General features: G+C 53.5%; 2 long non-coding RNA genes across 2 annotated transcripts; both read right to left on the reverse strand.

The window, feature by feature from the left end:
* Positions 1–602: 602 nt before the first annotated feature.
* LOC134475595 (uncharacterized) lies at positions 603–5309 on the reverse strand. Its single transcript, XR_010046775.1, has 3 exons — positions 5214–5309; positions 2490–2570; positions 603–766 (listed from the first exon to the last, which is right to left on the reverse strand). It is a non-coding gene; the product is annotated as an uncharacterized LOC134475595 (long non-coding RNA).
* A 1080-nt stretch (positions 5310–6389) lies between these two features.
* LOC134475596 (uncharacterized) lies at positions 6390–13772 on the reverse strand. Its single transcript, XR_010046776.1, has 3 exons — positions 13365–13772; positions 8232–8285; positions 6390–6491 (listed from the first exon to the last, which is right to left on the reverse strand). It is a non-coding gene; the product is annotated as an uncharacterized LOC134475596 (long non-coding RNA).
* Positions 13773–15740: the final 1968 nt, after the last annotated feature.

Below are 15740 nucleotides of genomic sequence, written 5' to 3' on the forward strand. Positions count from 1 at the left end.
TCCGTGCAGCATCTCCACGGGGTGCTGTGTCTCTGTGACATTCTCCTGTCACCTGAGCCACATCTGTCTCCTGACCTGCTCATGCACTCTGTGAATAACACCGTGCCTGTGCCAGGGCTGGGGATCTGCACTCCTTCCTCCCACCATCGTCCTGCTGGCTAACAAGTTCTCCAGTCCCTGCTCTGCTGGTCCTGGCAGCCATAGCACCTCTGCATTGTGAAACTCTAACAGCAGCCCCAGTGCGGAAGCTTCTGGTGTCTTCACATTGAAATTCAGACAGAATCGGAATGGTGCAGGAGTCACCATGGCCTGCTGTGCACACACACATGTGTAGAAAACACCATGTACACAGGGGCACGCAGGCATTGGTGCGGATTCCTGCAAAGCACCTGTCAGGCAATGGTGAGCTCCAGACCCTGTAGTTCAGGCTCAGATCAGAGTTCTTCTCTTCCTTTCGGGGTGCAGATGCGGGGGTGAACTTGGCCTTCTCTACCTTCATGGGGGTCCTACCCCTGGGCTGCACCCCGGCCGTAGATTACATTTTCCTTTCCTTGTTGTATTTTAGGAAAAACCACTCATTGCTGCAGTGCTACATTTAAATGCGGTGATTTTATTAGGTGCCACACCGGCGAGCGAAGTCCTCTGTCCTTTACAAGGTGCCCTGGCCATCTTCTGGGAGCTCAGGGAAGGCTCCTTCTGTCCCTGTGCAGGAGCCTGGCCTTCAGCCTCTTCTTGTGCAGCCTGTGCTTCTTCCTGAGGTTCTCTCCTGGTGGGAAAGAGTTTTCTTGAGGGGGAGTAGGGCAGTTGGTACCTTGACCACTGGGGTCACTGTGAAGCAGGGTAGAAGAAATAGATGGGTTGGCTGGGCATGGTAGTGCTTGCCTGTAATGCCAGCACTTAGGAGACTGAGGCAGGAGAAGTTCAAGACCAGCCTGGAACAGACAGTGAGACCCTGTCTCAAAAAAACAAAAAAGCTGGGCATGGTGGCCCAAGTCTATAATCTTCCAACTTGGGAGGCTGAAGCAGTATGATTGCTATGAGTTTGAGACTAGCCTGGGCTACATAATAGGTTCAAGGCCAGCCTGAACTATGGTGCAAGATCCTGTCTTGTAAAATAAATGAAAGAGTAGAAAGGAGACAATGAAAAATATCCATATGTATTTTTTTCAAGAGAGGTTCTTACTCTGTGGCCCAGTCTTGCCTTGAGCTCCCAGCAACCCTCCTCCCTCGGCCTTCTGAGTGCTGGGTTTGCAGGTGTGTGTCACCACACCAGGCTCTGAAAATTCTAATTTTAGGACCCAAGTCCAGCTGAAAAGCTTTTCCTCTTTCTCACTTCTCTCAGAGCACAGTCAGCCAGGTTCTCCCCCTTCACCAACTGATGACTTCAGCGGTTCCCTTCCCACCTGCCTTCTCTGCCAGTGGCCTGCGACCTCCTGTAGGTGGACGCCCCTTGCCGGTGCCCACCCCAACACCACAGACCAACAGGTCCCACTGGTTCCACCACCAGAAACACTCAGATACCCCAGCTCCAAACTACACTGCATCTGTCTCTCAAGGACTCTTTCAAGGGACTGCAAGTCTCTCAAGTCTCTTTCAGGGACTGCACATTTTTTAATTTCCTCTACTAAGTCCCTTTGTGTCTCTTACTGTGCCATCCTGAAAAGTCACCTTTCCAGGCAGGAGCCTGTAATCCCACAGCCTGTTCTGTGGGTAAGGGCGGGGTCAGGCTCCTCAGCCAGACCTGGGGCTCCTGGACACTGTTGGAGGTTGGGGTGCTCCCTGCCACGACAGCTTGTATGCTGTGGGCTGTGGGGCTTGGGCATCTGCAGCCGTGCTAGCGCCTTCCTCCAGCTGCGTTCCCTGGGCCTCTGCAGCCCCGTGCTGGCTCCACATGTGCACTCCACAGACATCATCTCTTCTGTCCCCTCAACACTTGAGGTGGGGCTGTGACTGCCCCGTGTTGAGGAGCGGGAAGCTGAGGCTCTGGCCAGGCCATGTGCCAAGGACTCCCAAGATCAAGCAACTTGAACCCAGGTCAGACTGAGGTAGGGTGAAGAACTGAGACAGGTAGAAGAGACAAAGCAAATCTAATCTAAATTTGTACTCATTTTTGTTTTGTTTTGTTTCCTTTGAAACAGGGTCTCACTGTGTGGGCCAGGCTGGGCTTGAAATTGTGATCTTTTGGCCTCAGCCTGCCAAGTGCTGGATCACAGGTCTGTGCCACTATGCAGGCTATGCTTTTAAGAAGCTGCAGCTTTGGAAAACAAAGTTACCAAAGTTACAATGCCTTCCCCTTCCTACTGTGACCCTTGGATAGGTGAGGCCAGTGTCCCTGGGTGTGCAGCCCCACCCAATGGAAACCCCTGCAGAGCCTAGGCTACTGCGCTGGGGCTGAGCCCCTGTCCTCTGGTCCCAGTCTGGAGGGAGCTCCTAGGCCCAAACTTTCCCACACCCACCTATCACCTGGGGCCCTGGGCTCCAGCCCTTACTTAGCATTTTTTGAAGGCTTTTGATGATTTTCTCCAGCGTTGTGAGGCTTTTAATCTCATAAAATATTTCTCTCTCCTCTTCTGTGGGAGAAATCAAGGGCTACTATCAGAGTCAACCAACAATTTTGGTTCAATTCTGTTACAGTTTTTGTCTAAATCTCCCTCCAGGTAGGGCTTTTTGGAGGTGGCTGGATCATGGGTAGGATATGCTGGATTAAGGGTGTGATAACTAGGTTAATCACTGATTGGTTTAGCATAGTTCTGGGTGCGGATAATGAGAAGCCCCACCCTGGGAGTGGGTGGCAGCTTGCAGCCTAAGTGGAATAAAAAGGGGAAGGAAGGCTTCCTGCTTCCTACCTCCTGTCTGCTCTGCCATAGACTGTTATGCCACATGCCCTTCTGCCATGCCACCCAGCCTTGGCATCAACCCAATATGGACTGAAACTACTTTGAACTGTGAGCTAAAATAAAGCTTTCTTTCTTTAACCTGTAAGTATTAGGTATTTTGTCCTAGCAGTAAGACAAATTCCAAACTCTTGTTTTTCTTTTCAACAGGCTGTCTGGACTTCTGCAGTAAACACACCATCTGTTCACCAACTGTGGAGGACCACCGAGATGGTGCTCCTCAAAAGAAGAACATGTGTCTCCATTTTGGCTAAACCGGGCCCTAATCCCACGTATTGATATGCCCAGAACTGGCTAGGATATTGCTTTACCTCCCTCCAGTTGGCTTTAAGCAATGCAAATGAGGGGATTTAGCTCATCGGCGGTAAGTGCCTGCCTAGCAAGTGTGCGGTCATGCGTTCGATCCCTGCTGCCGATAAAAAAAAAAAAAAACAAATGAAAAAGATAAAAAAAAAAAAATTGGGGGCTGGGGATTTAGCTCAGCAGCGTAAGCACCTGCCTTGCAAGCAGGCAGTTGTGAGTTCGATCCCTGGTACCGATAAAAACAAAAAAGACAAAAAAAAAAGTAATGCAAATGAGTCTAGCCAAGGTGCTGGTATGTCCTCTTTAAAGCAATGTCACTGATCAGTGATGTCCCACCCTGTAGCCCCCAGCTGGTCTGCCTGAGCTAGGCCGAGTGACTGAACCTAGAGAAAAAGACCATGGCATCTCAGAGCATAAACGCTACACATCAAAACTGAAGCACGGCCCCAAAACGCAAGATACTTCCTCAAGCTACGTTATACAAATTGTACAGGTTCCAAGGGGGGCTGTGCTGCTGTCAAAGCAGAGCCCCTGCAGTCAGCAGATAGCCAGGGCTGGCTGCTGCATGGCCCAGGGTGGGTGCAGGACCCATTTCCAGGACCTTGGCACCAGCCTGCATGGTGCCCAGCCGGCTCTGCCCACTGGTCACACTGTGATTTGCTGACACAGGGCTTTCACGGACTGCTGTGTGGTGGAGGCTGAGTCTCCTTTTTGCTCTGAGGTCACCGTATCACAGTGACCCAGGGGACTGAACTATGACTTGTAAACAGGGACCACTGACCACCAAAATATTCCTGGGACACAGCAGCCCCCAGCACAGGGCAACCCTGCAGGCACCGGGCGAAGCTGGGGCTTCCCTTCTGAAGTGTTCCCTTGCTCATGCTCTCCTTTTCCTTTCCTCAGCAGGTGGCCAGGAGCTGTGTTAGTTTTAGTTGCTAAGCTCCCTCCTAGGCTGGCCCTTGGCCACCCTGTTCCAAACTCCCACCTCACCTATGTTGCCCCCTGGTCCCCAAAAACAGCTGCCCTGGCACAGTGGGTAGGAGTGAAAGATTTACGTGGGAGCCCTTTGCATCCCTGTGAGTCAGGAGCCCCTTAGAGTGAGACATGTGGCATGTGGCCGCAGGTCAGTCTTTGGGCCTGGCAGGAAGCACATACTGTGCCGTGCATGCCCTTGTGTGTCCCGAGGGTCCTCATCAGGCTAGGCCCTGGCACCCTGACTGGTCTCACAGCCCTGGTCCTGCTTGTTTTCTTGGCATCTGACTCCTCTGCTACCCGGGTAGCCATGGGCAGGGTGCAACTCAGACCCTGCAGCCTCTGGCCTGTGGTGCTCCCAGGAGGAGCCAACTATACACTCAACTGGGAGCCTTGAGCAGCCGTGCAGCCCCTCAGCAGGGCAAATATGTAATGTAGATTTTAAACAGCACGGTATTCTGGTGGAAGCCCTGAAACTGACTCCTCTGATCCGCCGTACTCCCTGCTGCCACTGGAGAAGATGCATGCATGCATGGGCGTGACTGAAATGCAGGTTCCTGGCTCCTGAAGCAGCCCAAAGGCCTAGGAATCTGCATTCATGAGCTCCCCTCCTGAGGAGCCTAGGCGGGGGGCTGTGTGTGGGGCACCCCACAGCAGGCTCTCGCATCATCTCAGAGCTCCAAGAAAGAGGCACCAGTCACCCAAGAGTCCCAATCTGCTCAGTGCTTCCTTGTAGGTTTATCACGCTCCCTGCAGACCAAGGCCCTGGGGGAATCTCTGGCGGCTGTGCTCCCCTCCTCCTGCTGGCAGGAGAGGGGACTTAGGCTGCTGCTGGGATTCCTGCTGGCATTGTAGGTTAGGCCCAGGGCAGCCTGGGGAGGTGGGGTTCTGCCTCCAGTGGAGACTGGGAGACCCAACAGGCAGGGGCTTGGCAGCCGAAACCTCCACCTGGGAAGGGCTTCCACCTGCTTCTGTCCACCCCTCTGTCTGTCAGTCTGTCTCCTGGTATGTTCAGCTCAGGCAGGGGATTTGGGATGTACTTACCATCAAAGAAAGAATCGCCCATGTGCCAAGGAGAGAGCTGTTTCTCATGTTTCTTAGGAGCTGGGTTGCGGTGATTCCCTTTCGGGAGGACTTCTTCAGTGAAGAACATCCAGAAAAGGAGGAGAGATTTTGTAACTACACACTTCAGAACACTTTTGGCCCAAAGTGTGTCTTACATTTTTGGGTTGAACTAATATAAAAGTTTTCAAATTCTGTAGCTGGGTGTTGTGGCAAATACCTGCAAATACCTGAGTTCCTCCAATCAGGTAACTGAGTCAAGAGGATCACTGAGTTTGAGGCCAGTCTGCACTTACAGTGAGCCCCATCTCAAAAAACAAAAACAAAAACATGCACAAAAGGCTGGGTGTAGTGGCACACATTAGCAATCCCAGCACTTGGGAGGCAGAGGAAGGAGCATCACTGTGAGCTCAAGGCCAGCCTTGGCCACATAGCTCAAGCCCAGCCTAAGTTACACAGTGAGACCCTATCTCAGAACACACATGCACACACCTGCACACACACACACACACACACACACACACACACACTCACCAAATAAACAAAAATGCTTTCCAAGTTCCATTTGAAAACGTGCGTCTGGAAGTTAATGTGCCGCTGCCCAGGGCTGGGCCTGGGTGGGCACCGGGTGAACTCATCTGAATTTGTGCTGTTTATGTCTGGGTGCAAACTTCCTAGTTAGCTCCCCACCTTCCTGTTGCTGAGTGCACCCTGAGGTCCGCCTCTGGTCCCTGGCGACCTCCCCTAGTCTCCGTGGGTCTCAGTGTGAGGCTTCACCCCCACACAGTCTGCCATGTGAGCCATGCTCCGGAAAGCCTGCTCTCTGCTCACCGCTCCAGGGGATCCCGGCTCAGCGGTGCTGGCCACAATTTTCCTATGTGGAGGGACAGGGCACCTTCCGGCTCTAGGAGCCAGGGATGGCAGCCGAGGCCACTTGGGCTGTCATTTCCTCCCTCGATCCTGGCCGGTCAAGCCCCACACCTGAGCCCCCGGAGCCTCACTTCTCCCACCCCGGCTGAACAGGGCAGGGCCAGCGGTTCCCCATCTCCCTCGACTTTGCTATGCGTGCAGGGAACTTCAGGAACCCCTAGGTCATGATGGGTGCAGCGTCACGTCTCTGGCGACACGCACGATTACAGAAGAAAACCTTATACTTGCTTTTTTTCGAGGGGGGTTGTGTTGATACTGTTACCGCTATTTTATAGAGGTCAGGAACTGTTGATTTGTTTTTTTCCAGCATCTCTTGGACTAGAATCTCATCTTGGGAAAAACACAGAAGAGTGCGTTAGAGCCCACGAGCAGTGCAGGGCTGATGTCTGTCTTGTCCCTGCCACAATAGGCCAGGAAGCAGCACGGGGACCCAGGCCTGACCCTGGGAAGCAGCACCGTCTCTCTCCCTTGGTGATCTCCAGAAATCCAGGCCACCTGCATTTCTCCTGGATGCTGCCTGCTGCCTCAATCTTGCAGGGCCCAGGGACCATGTGGTTGGTCTCTGGGTGGCCCTGGCTCTGTTGTCAGGGGACTGCAGGGCCCTGGAGCCTCCAGTGCTCCTGGCTGTGAGCTGGGTTTTGCTGCACAAAGCCTGGCAGGTACATTGCTCACCATGGGCCAGAGTCATGGCACCATGGTCATGGGCAGAACTTCGGGACTGTGGCCTGCACTGACCTGCACCCTGTGCAAGCTTGTGTCCCAGGTGTGTTGTCAGTGAGATGCAAGCTGTAGCCCTGGCCCCAGACAGGTCATGTGTGTCCTTCCTGCCCTGTGGCCATTCTGCCCTGCCCCTACCCCCAACATGGATGGACATCTGTCCCGATGGCTCCACAGATGAACTTAGTGTTCTCCTGGCCTCCTGGCCTCTCCCAAGAGTTTTGGCCCCAAGGTAAGTGAAGCAGCAGCCAGAAATTGCCACTGCCCTTGCAGCTGGTATCCCCCAGCTAGGACCTGGCTGTCAGGAAACGGGACATCCATGTATCCCAGTCGGCCGAGGGTTGAGACCCTGCTCCTGCTCTGGGGGACTCTTCTGGCCTCCATTTCCCAAGTGTAAAGTGAAGGAGGGGATCAGACAGTGACATTGTGGGCAGGGTGGCTCTGGCCCCTGGACATGCTCTGGACTGTCGGGTCCACACTGAAATGGCCTTGAATGCAGAGGACACACTGGACTTTGAAGATGTGGTGTGATAAGACAGTAGATACCTCATTAGTATTTCATATTGACTACATGTTGAAAAAAAATGACACTAAATATATCAGTAGAATGGTTTCTCCTTTTAACATGGCGGCCAGAAAATTGGACAGTAATTGGGTGGGCAGTGCACACTTGCAGTTGTAGCACTGGGGAGGCTGAGGCAGGAGGACATGCATTTAAAGACAGCCTGGTCTATCTAGGGAGTTTAAGGGCCACTAGACTGAATGTAAGATCCCTCTCAAAACAGTTACCATCTCCCTACAGAGTGCTAGGAGACCCTATGTGCCAGGTGCATGCTCCCCTGGGGAGTTGGCCCAGGTTCCTGCATCCTCCCTGTTGCCCTGAACACCTGGGGCTGAGGAGGAGGAGCCTGGGCTTGGCCTTGGACCCTGGGGCAGCGCACTCCTGACTTGGCTCAGCACAGATGGAGGCGCCAGGTGGCCGGTGTGGATGCTGCCATTGTGGCCTCACTGTGGGGAGTAGGGCACTGTTGGCTCTAATATCTCAGAGTCCATGTCCGTCTGAATTTCGGTCACTAAAGCCATGGGCTAGGGCCTGCGATTCCTGCTCGTCTCTGCCACCCGGATTGCTAAGGGAACAGCCAGTGGTCGCTGAGATTCCCACATTGGACCTCAGGGCTGGGAGGAGCAGAGCTTTATCTCAGCCCTCAGTTTCCATCCTGCTGGGTAGCTCTGGGACAGAAGCAGCTGGGCAAAGGGCCAAGCCTGCCCCCCACCCGCTGTACTTCAAGTTATTTGGGGAGCGCCCAACATGGCCCAACCTCTCCACACCCAATGCAGGCACCAGCTTCTTACCCAATACTGTGGCCACTTCCTCCAACTTTTTCAAATTCGGGTCAGAACCGGTATCTGGGGTGGGAAAATAAAAACCTTACATTTGACAGCAGACCCTAACCTGCTGGTTCCTCTCTGTAAGTGGGTATGGTTTTGGGGGATGCCCACCTGGCTATTCCAGAGGACACTGAGTCCTCCTCCCTCCAGGGAGCTGAGAGATGGCCGTAGGGGAGCCCTGGGGCTGGGTTTGTACCCCAGAAATGGTGGAAAAGGCCCCCACAGTTGCTGAGACATGAGCAGAGCCCACCCTTCTGGTCAGCCTAGGTCCCAGGGTCTTGGGGCTCATTTGGAGGTTTGGGGATGAGCAGAGGAGGGCACACAACTCCTTTTGTAAGGGCAACATGTGACTTGACCCCTCTGTGACCGGTGATGCCATTAATGGGAGGCCACAGGCTGGCAATGTGCCTGCGCCCGGATTCCTTCCTGACAGCTTGGAGCCAGGTCAGGGCACCCAGTAATGACATGGTAGTGATCTGGTTGGGAGGCCCCAGGGCTTGGGAACAGGCAGAATCCCAGGCCTATATCTGTTGCCCATTAAAAGCATGATTTGTGCTGGGAGTGGCAGACAGGACTGTGTTCCTGGCATGGGGGAGCTGAGACAGGACTGCTGCAGGTTGGAGGCCAGTCAGGGCTACATAGTGAGACCCTGTCTCTGAACACAGGAATGAAATAAACAAAGTGTGATTCGTACTATTTTTCTGAGATGGTCAGGATTTTAAGGCCACTTCTGCTGTGATGCACGGCTTCCCTACAGATGCCCAGCAGGTCAGTAAACACAACACTGCTGGACTTGCATTTCGTACTCTGGCTGTTGTGAGCCTTGGGTCCATTTAGGGGCCGACACACAGAGCCCTACATGTACTGGATCTCTTCCCCTTCAAGACGGAGGGCTCCCGGACACAAGGTACCTTCAGGTCCCCCAGGAGGGTTGTGCCATTGTCCTGAACTTGTGGGTAGCTGGGTTCCAGGACGCAGGGCCTCCAGGACCAAAACCACCCAAGACAGGAACAGGGTTTCCTTGGTCAGGGGACCGACCACAGCCCTGAGAACTCCAGTGCTTGAAGCCAGGACGCAACCAGTGGTCATTAGGTCCTTGAAGCTGCGCCTGCCTGTGTGGGGACTGCTGAGCTCCTCTCCACTGGGGTGCACCCCTCTATCTGCCCAAGCTGGAGTCCTTTTCTGTTTTTCTTACTTATTGAGGGCATCCTGATTGTTGTCAGCTCTTCTACCTAAAGTCTTACCTCTCCCTGTTCTGGTTTTTTGAGACAAGTTCTCTCTATGTAATTCAGGCTAGACTGACCTGGTGTCCGGGGCTGTGGGTCTTGATTGGTGTTCACACTGCAGCCTGATGGAGCACAGCCCCTCAGGGTCTCCTCCCAGCAGGAGTCTTGGACATCTAAGCCGCCAGCAGATCACCCACTCCTCCAAGGACCTATCCCACCCTGACTGCCTCACGCCCATTGCGGCTCTCCTAGCTGTACTGAGTTATGGCTGTCTGTTCCTGGCCTGTAAATCTCTGGGTAAACTCTTACACCTGAGAGCGAGCCCCTTGGGGTCCTTGAGCCTCTTGGGGTCCTTGTGTCCTGGTTCCAGGCCTCGGTCAGAATAAATGATTTTTCATTTCCTCTGAAGCAGAGTTGTTACTTTGCATTGACATGAGAGCAATGAATGGAGGCTTCCAGAAACTCAGGTGTGCAATAGGAGGGAAGACGGCCTGTGAGAAGCAACTCCGCACTATTCTTCCCCGTGGGGACAGGAGGACCCAGGACAAGTCACCCCATGACTCTGCTTCAGGAGCTCAGCGCTTCAGGGAGGTCCAGGATGTGGGCAAGGAGTGGAGCCCCGGGAGCCCACTGGGGGACCAGTCATGGCGGTGTCCATGGGCCCAGCGCCATCTGATCTGTGACCTCAGTGACTTAGGGTCAGGACCCGCCTGCAGGCTGCAGAGATTTCAGAAGTCTCCCTGTTCTCCTCTGGATAGGGCCGCCTTCCCTCTGAGCGACCCCAGGGTCTGGGGTCCCCACGTCAAGGTCAAGGTCAGCCTCTTCCCGTGGCCTACGTCTTGGGCAGCCCCAGGAGGACAGGCAGGTTCTGAGCGGGTGGGGCCACCTGTGAGAATCTGAAGTTCCAGCCAAACCAATGACAAAGCTGATTTTCAAATGGCTTTAATGACAGACAATCTGCATGCCAATAGTTCCTCACACACGTGCCCGCGAACAATGCAGAGAACATGGAACAAGGTCTGGGTGGCGGGGACAATGCTTCCCAGGATGCTGACCTCAGGAAACGTAGCAGCAACGCAGCAACTGCTCCTCGGAGGAGGCGTTAATGGACCATTAGGAATGGGTACACCTGTGCTGTGCCAGTGCTTTGTTAAAAATACTCTTCAGTGCGCCTGTCCCATAATCTCCTGTAATGGAGATGTGTGAGTCAGCCGTGAGCCGTGCACAAAGCTTTCACCTCCTGCACTGTGGCTGTGAACCTGCACCATCAGGTATGTGCCCCACCTTGCCTTCTTGCGGTCACCTCCTCACCAGGGCCACAGCCTCCTGAGGGCAGGGGCCTCGGGTCAGGATGCTGCGCAGGCCTGGGCTCCGGCGGCTTCTGCTAGGTTCTGTGTCTGTGCTGTAGGATGGGGAGCCATGACGGTGCCACCTCGCAGGCACGAAGTCCACAGTGGCCATTGTCTGTCCCGTTGGTGCCCAGCATTGCCACATGTGAGCCCCACAGTCGTGCTGGGGACAGTTTGCATGACCAAAGCTGGCCCACCCCAGCAGGATGAGGTGAGATTTTTGCCAAGAATTCGAGGGGCTGGCAGTGAGTGACATTAATGAAGAGTCTCTGGTCCCCAGCGCCCCACAGTTCTTGCTTTGTAATCCTAGTTCTTCTGTGAAAAAGGGAGCTTGCAGCACTGATGGTGTTACAGGCGGCTAAGTCAGATAGAAATTTGTGTCCAATCAGAGGGGGCTCACCAGGAAACCAACACAAAAATAAAGACTTCAGGATTGTGGCTGGAGGTGTGCCTGAAGACAGCCAGGCCTGTACAACTCCCTAAGGGGCTGACAGTAACTTGAGATCATATCGGGACTCATACCACACGGTCTGGGAAGTCCAGCTAGGTATCTGCTGCCCAGGTGGGCACCCAGAGCTTCTGCCAATCCCTTCCCCAAAATGCTTTTGTTCTCTTTGTGCACCCTAGCTGTATGACCCATTTCCTGTAGGAGAAGTATTAGCTAAGCAGCTGCACTCATAATCCTGTAGATGATGGTTGTTGCACCTGCGTTCCACCACATCGTGACTCTGCTGAACAAATTGCCCCTGACAAGGAGCCTCGTTGGCCACTCCACACAGACCCCCTGTGGGAACCCCGGAGCTGCTCCTCTCTCCTTATTACCAATAAAACTGTAACTTTTTCCTCTGGTTGGACCTCAGTGCTGTGGGACCATGTGACCTCGAACCAGCGGGGCGTTATAACCCTAACCCTATGTTAAGCTTTCCACGACGTTCACTCTGGAGACCGCTTGCCATTCCCACACCCTGAGGGCCAGGCTGGACTGTTCGCCCAGGCCCAGCTCAGCTTGGGGTGGGCTTTGCCACTTAGCCAGCACCATGTAACCTGCTCCTGTGGTACCAGAGCAAGGTACCAGAAGGTACCAGAAGGTACCAGAGCCCAAGGGTTCAGATCCAGCTCACCCTGTGTTCACCCTGAAGTGAGACAGGGCAGCCAGGGGAGGAGGCTCTCAGGAGAGGGACACCCCCACAGGGTGATGGGGACACCATTGTTGCTGTGCCCACAGCCAATCAGAAAAATGCTGCTTTCAGTCCTTCCTTGGAACTCCAGTGCTGTCTGCAGGACCAATTAGAAGACGCTTTTTTTTCAACCCTCATTTGCATAAGGGCAGGGCCAATCCAAATGCTCTCCACATCTTTCATTTACATACAGCAGGAAGCCACTTTTCCAAGGGCCAGAACAGTCATCTAGAGCCTTACCTGCCTGAGTGGGGGACAATTCAGGATTCTGGATATCAAGGACTCTCTGCCTCATCTGGGGCACTGAGCATGTTCCCCACCTGCTCTCACCCTGCAGAGTGCACTTCTTTTCCACCCCAGTAAATGTGCGCCTCAAGACCTCTTCTGCGCATCCTGTCCAAGTTTTTGCTCAGAAGGCAAGGGCCAGGAGAGAAGCCCATGGACCCTCCAGTGGTGGCTCAGGGTCTCTTCCTGGGCCTCTGTTTGAGGCTACCTCTGATGAGGGCTGAGGATCCAGCTGCCTATGTGTGCCCTGCCAGGCCTCTCCAGGAGTTGGGTTGCTGTCCCAGCCTCATTCACAGTTGAAACAGAAGGGACAGACGGAGCTGGTAGCACATGGCCCTCCTTGTCCTAATCCTGGCCATCCGCCCAACTGCAGGGGCAGGTCGGGACTTGGCCCAAGTGTGCACCAATGTTTCATATCCTATGAGTGTGATGTAGGCCCCACAGATGGATTGAAAACAGGCCTTTTATCTGCAGGCAGGAAAATCTTTTCCATCCTCTGGGTAGCGTTGAGATCCTCCCCAAACGAAAATCCCATGTGTGTCTTAAAGCACAAGATGCGAATGTGTGTGCCAAGATCATCGTTGCTGGTCTGACTGTGTGAGGGTAAGGACCATCTTCCTCTGTGCTGGGCAAGGCACCCAGCACCAACGTCAATGCCAAGTCCAGGCGCTCATGGATTCTGGGGTCAAAGGTGTTTCAGAGACAGTGACTTCTGTGCAGCGTCCATTCCTCCAGGACCAAATGTCCAGTGGGCTGTGGGCCAGGAGGGAGGGAGGAAGTCTTCGTCTGTGTGCGTTGCTCTAACAAGGCTCACCAGGGGCGGAATAGATGTGATCCACTGCTCAAGTCTGGAGGAGCACGGGCAAGTCCATGGCACGGCGGCAGGAGGGGGTTGGTTAGGAGGGAGGCGGCGGGGGTGTGACCCGATACCATATGAGTTCTCTGCTACCAGGCCCTCATCCCACGTTCGAGGGCCCCACCTCCCAGCACCACCACCACGGTGGGAGGAACAACTTCAAACTACAGCAGAGAGCCACTCGAAGGGAAGCTGTCACCTACCTGACCCAGGTCCACGGTTTTCTGTCTGCCATGTGATCCCTTGGTCTGTACCTGAATGTGTCCCCATTGGCCAGAGCTGCACTTTTTGCCAGCAGTATATCAGGAGGACAAGGAAGTGGGCCCCTTCTCCTCTCCTCACCATGTTCCCTCCAGCTGAAGGAAAAGGGCTCAGCTTCCCCAGCCTCCGTCTCCGGGATATGTAGAATGTTAGAACCTGTGACATCAAGACAGGAAGTGAGCTGGGGTGACATCAGGGCCTGTGATATCAGGACAGGAAGTGAGGTGGGTGACGTCAGGACCTGACATCAGGACAGGAAGTGGGCTGGTTGATGTCAGGACCTGTGACATCAGAACAGGAAGTGGGCTGGGGTGACGTCAGGACCTGTGACATCAGGACAGGAAGTGGGCTGGTTGATGTCAGGACCTGTGACATCAGAACAGGAAGTGGGCTGGAGTGACATCAGGACCTGTGACATCAGGACAGGAAGTGGGCTGGGGTGACGTCAGGACCTGTGATATCAGGACAGGAAGTGAGCTGGGGTGACGTCAAGGCCTGAGATATCAGGACAGGAAGTGAACTGGGGTGATGTCAGGACCTTTGCATCAGGACAGGAAGTGAGCTAGGTGATGTCAGGACCTGTGACATCAGGACAGGAAGTGGGCTGGGGTGATGTCAGGGCCTGTGACATCAGGACAGGAAGTGAGCTGGGTGATGTCAGGACCTGCAACATTAGAAGGAAATGAGATGAATGCTATCAGGGACCTGTGATATCAGGACAGGAAGTGATCTAAAGTCATAACAAGGACCAAGGACCAAGCCCCTGAATGGGTATGGAGAAGACTGGAGCCCTCCTGACTCCCCTCCATCACTGGTCCTAGGCCCATCAGAACCCTGGAACCGAGGACTGAAGGAGCAGACTTTGAACATAGACAGGTGCCCCAGCCAGATTCCCTTCACTGTACAGAGATATACAAGGGTCAAATGCTAGACATTAAATGTCTGCATTTTAAAAACTCATAGCAGGGTGTGGTGATGCCTCTCTGTAATGCCAGCAGTCAGGGTGGTAAGGCAGGAGGATCCCTGTGAGCTCAAGCATAAATGAATCCCCCTCAAAATACTTTAAACTTCCTTTATCCCATGGTTCAAACACACTTGTCCCATGATTCTTGCCATTTCCTGGAGCAGTTCTGGAGTCCTCTTTCCTGAGGGTTTGCACGAGGTATAACAAAAAATATGGTAATTGCTCCTGCCAAGTACTACTAAATGGCAGTAAAAACATGACACTGTGTCCTCAGCCACCTTAGGCACTGGATCTGGCCCCATGCGACTGGCACTTCCCAGGGTCAAAATGACAATGCAACCAGAGACCTTCAGGAAAGATGACTCCAGAGCTGCTGCAGGAGGTGGTGAGGATGATGGGATGCGTGTGTGCAAAGCAGCAGGGAGGATTCTAGGGGCACTCACTGGGTTCTCTCAAGGGTCCTTTATGGTAACAATTTTTCATTTTTATTTTAAAGAGAATAAAACCTAACAAAATAAAATGGAATGAAGCCAATCAAAACAAAACAGTGAAAGTTGTACAGAGCTTCAAGGCAGGACCACAGGAAATCAACAACAGCTGCCACAATGCCCCCTCTTGTTGTCTTCACAGTAGTTGTCCATACTGTCAGATAAAGTCAAACAAAACATAACAGAATAAAACCAATCAAAACAGAGCATTGAATAATACAAAACAGTAAATCAAAACAATGAGAGCAATATTGGATTTCAAAAACAAGACAGAAGGAAATCCCATATATTTGCCATATTGTTTCCCCTGTTTTTGTTCAGATCCCTGTTGAAAGGCTGCTGGAGCTTGGCGGCTTGAACCAGAGCCGAGACGCTGTCCAAGGCAGCAACGCTGTGTCCAGGCAGAGCCCACGGTTGGTGGGAACAGCACAGTGGGCCAGGCCTTTTCCTCTGAATCAAAAACTAACATTTTATTCCTAAAGTGGTTGTAGGTTAAGAGAAAACTCAAGCAGGATGTTTCTACATCCCTCCTTCAGCACTCAGGGCTTCCTGCCCACTACAGGCCTCGGGCTGGGGACACAGCTCCCCACAACAGGACATTTACTTGCTGTGGCCCCCATGTGACCTTTGGGCAATGTCCCCAGTGACTCAAGAACCCTGCCACAGCCCCACTTCCCAACACCTGCCTGGGGCCCAGCCCCTGACATGAGAAGCCTGCCTCGCTTCCTCCAGCACACGTTCCCTCTGGGGCTGTCTGGTCTCCCAAGTGCTGGCCTGGCCTTTGTCTTGCTGTGTGGCCTCAAATTCTTGTCCTGGGCTATCACAGCACTGGTCATGCTCCAAGCTGTGTGCTTTCTTCTCTGTCT

The sequence above is a fragment of the Cavia porcellus genome, unplaced genomic scaffold (assembly GCF_034190915.1).
Source record: "Cavia porcellus strain 051 isolate PalLab524CR breed Dunkin Hartley unplaced genomic scaffold, mCavPor4.1 scaffold_4, whole genome shotgun sequence".
NCBI classification, from domain to species: Eukaryota; Metazoa; Chordata; class Mammalia; order Rodentia; family Caviidae; genus Cavia; species Cavia porcellus.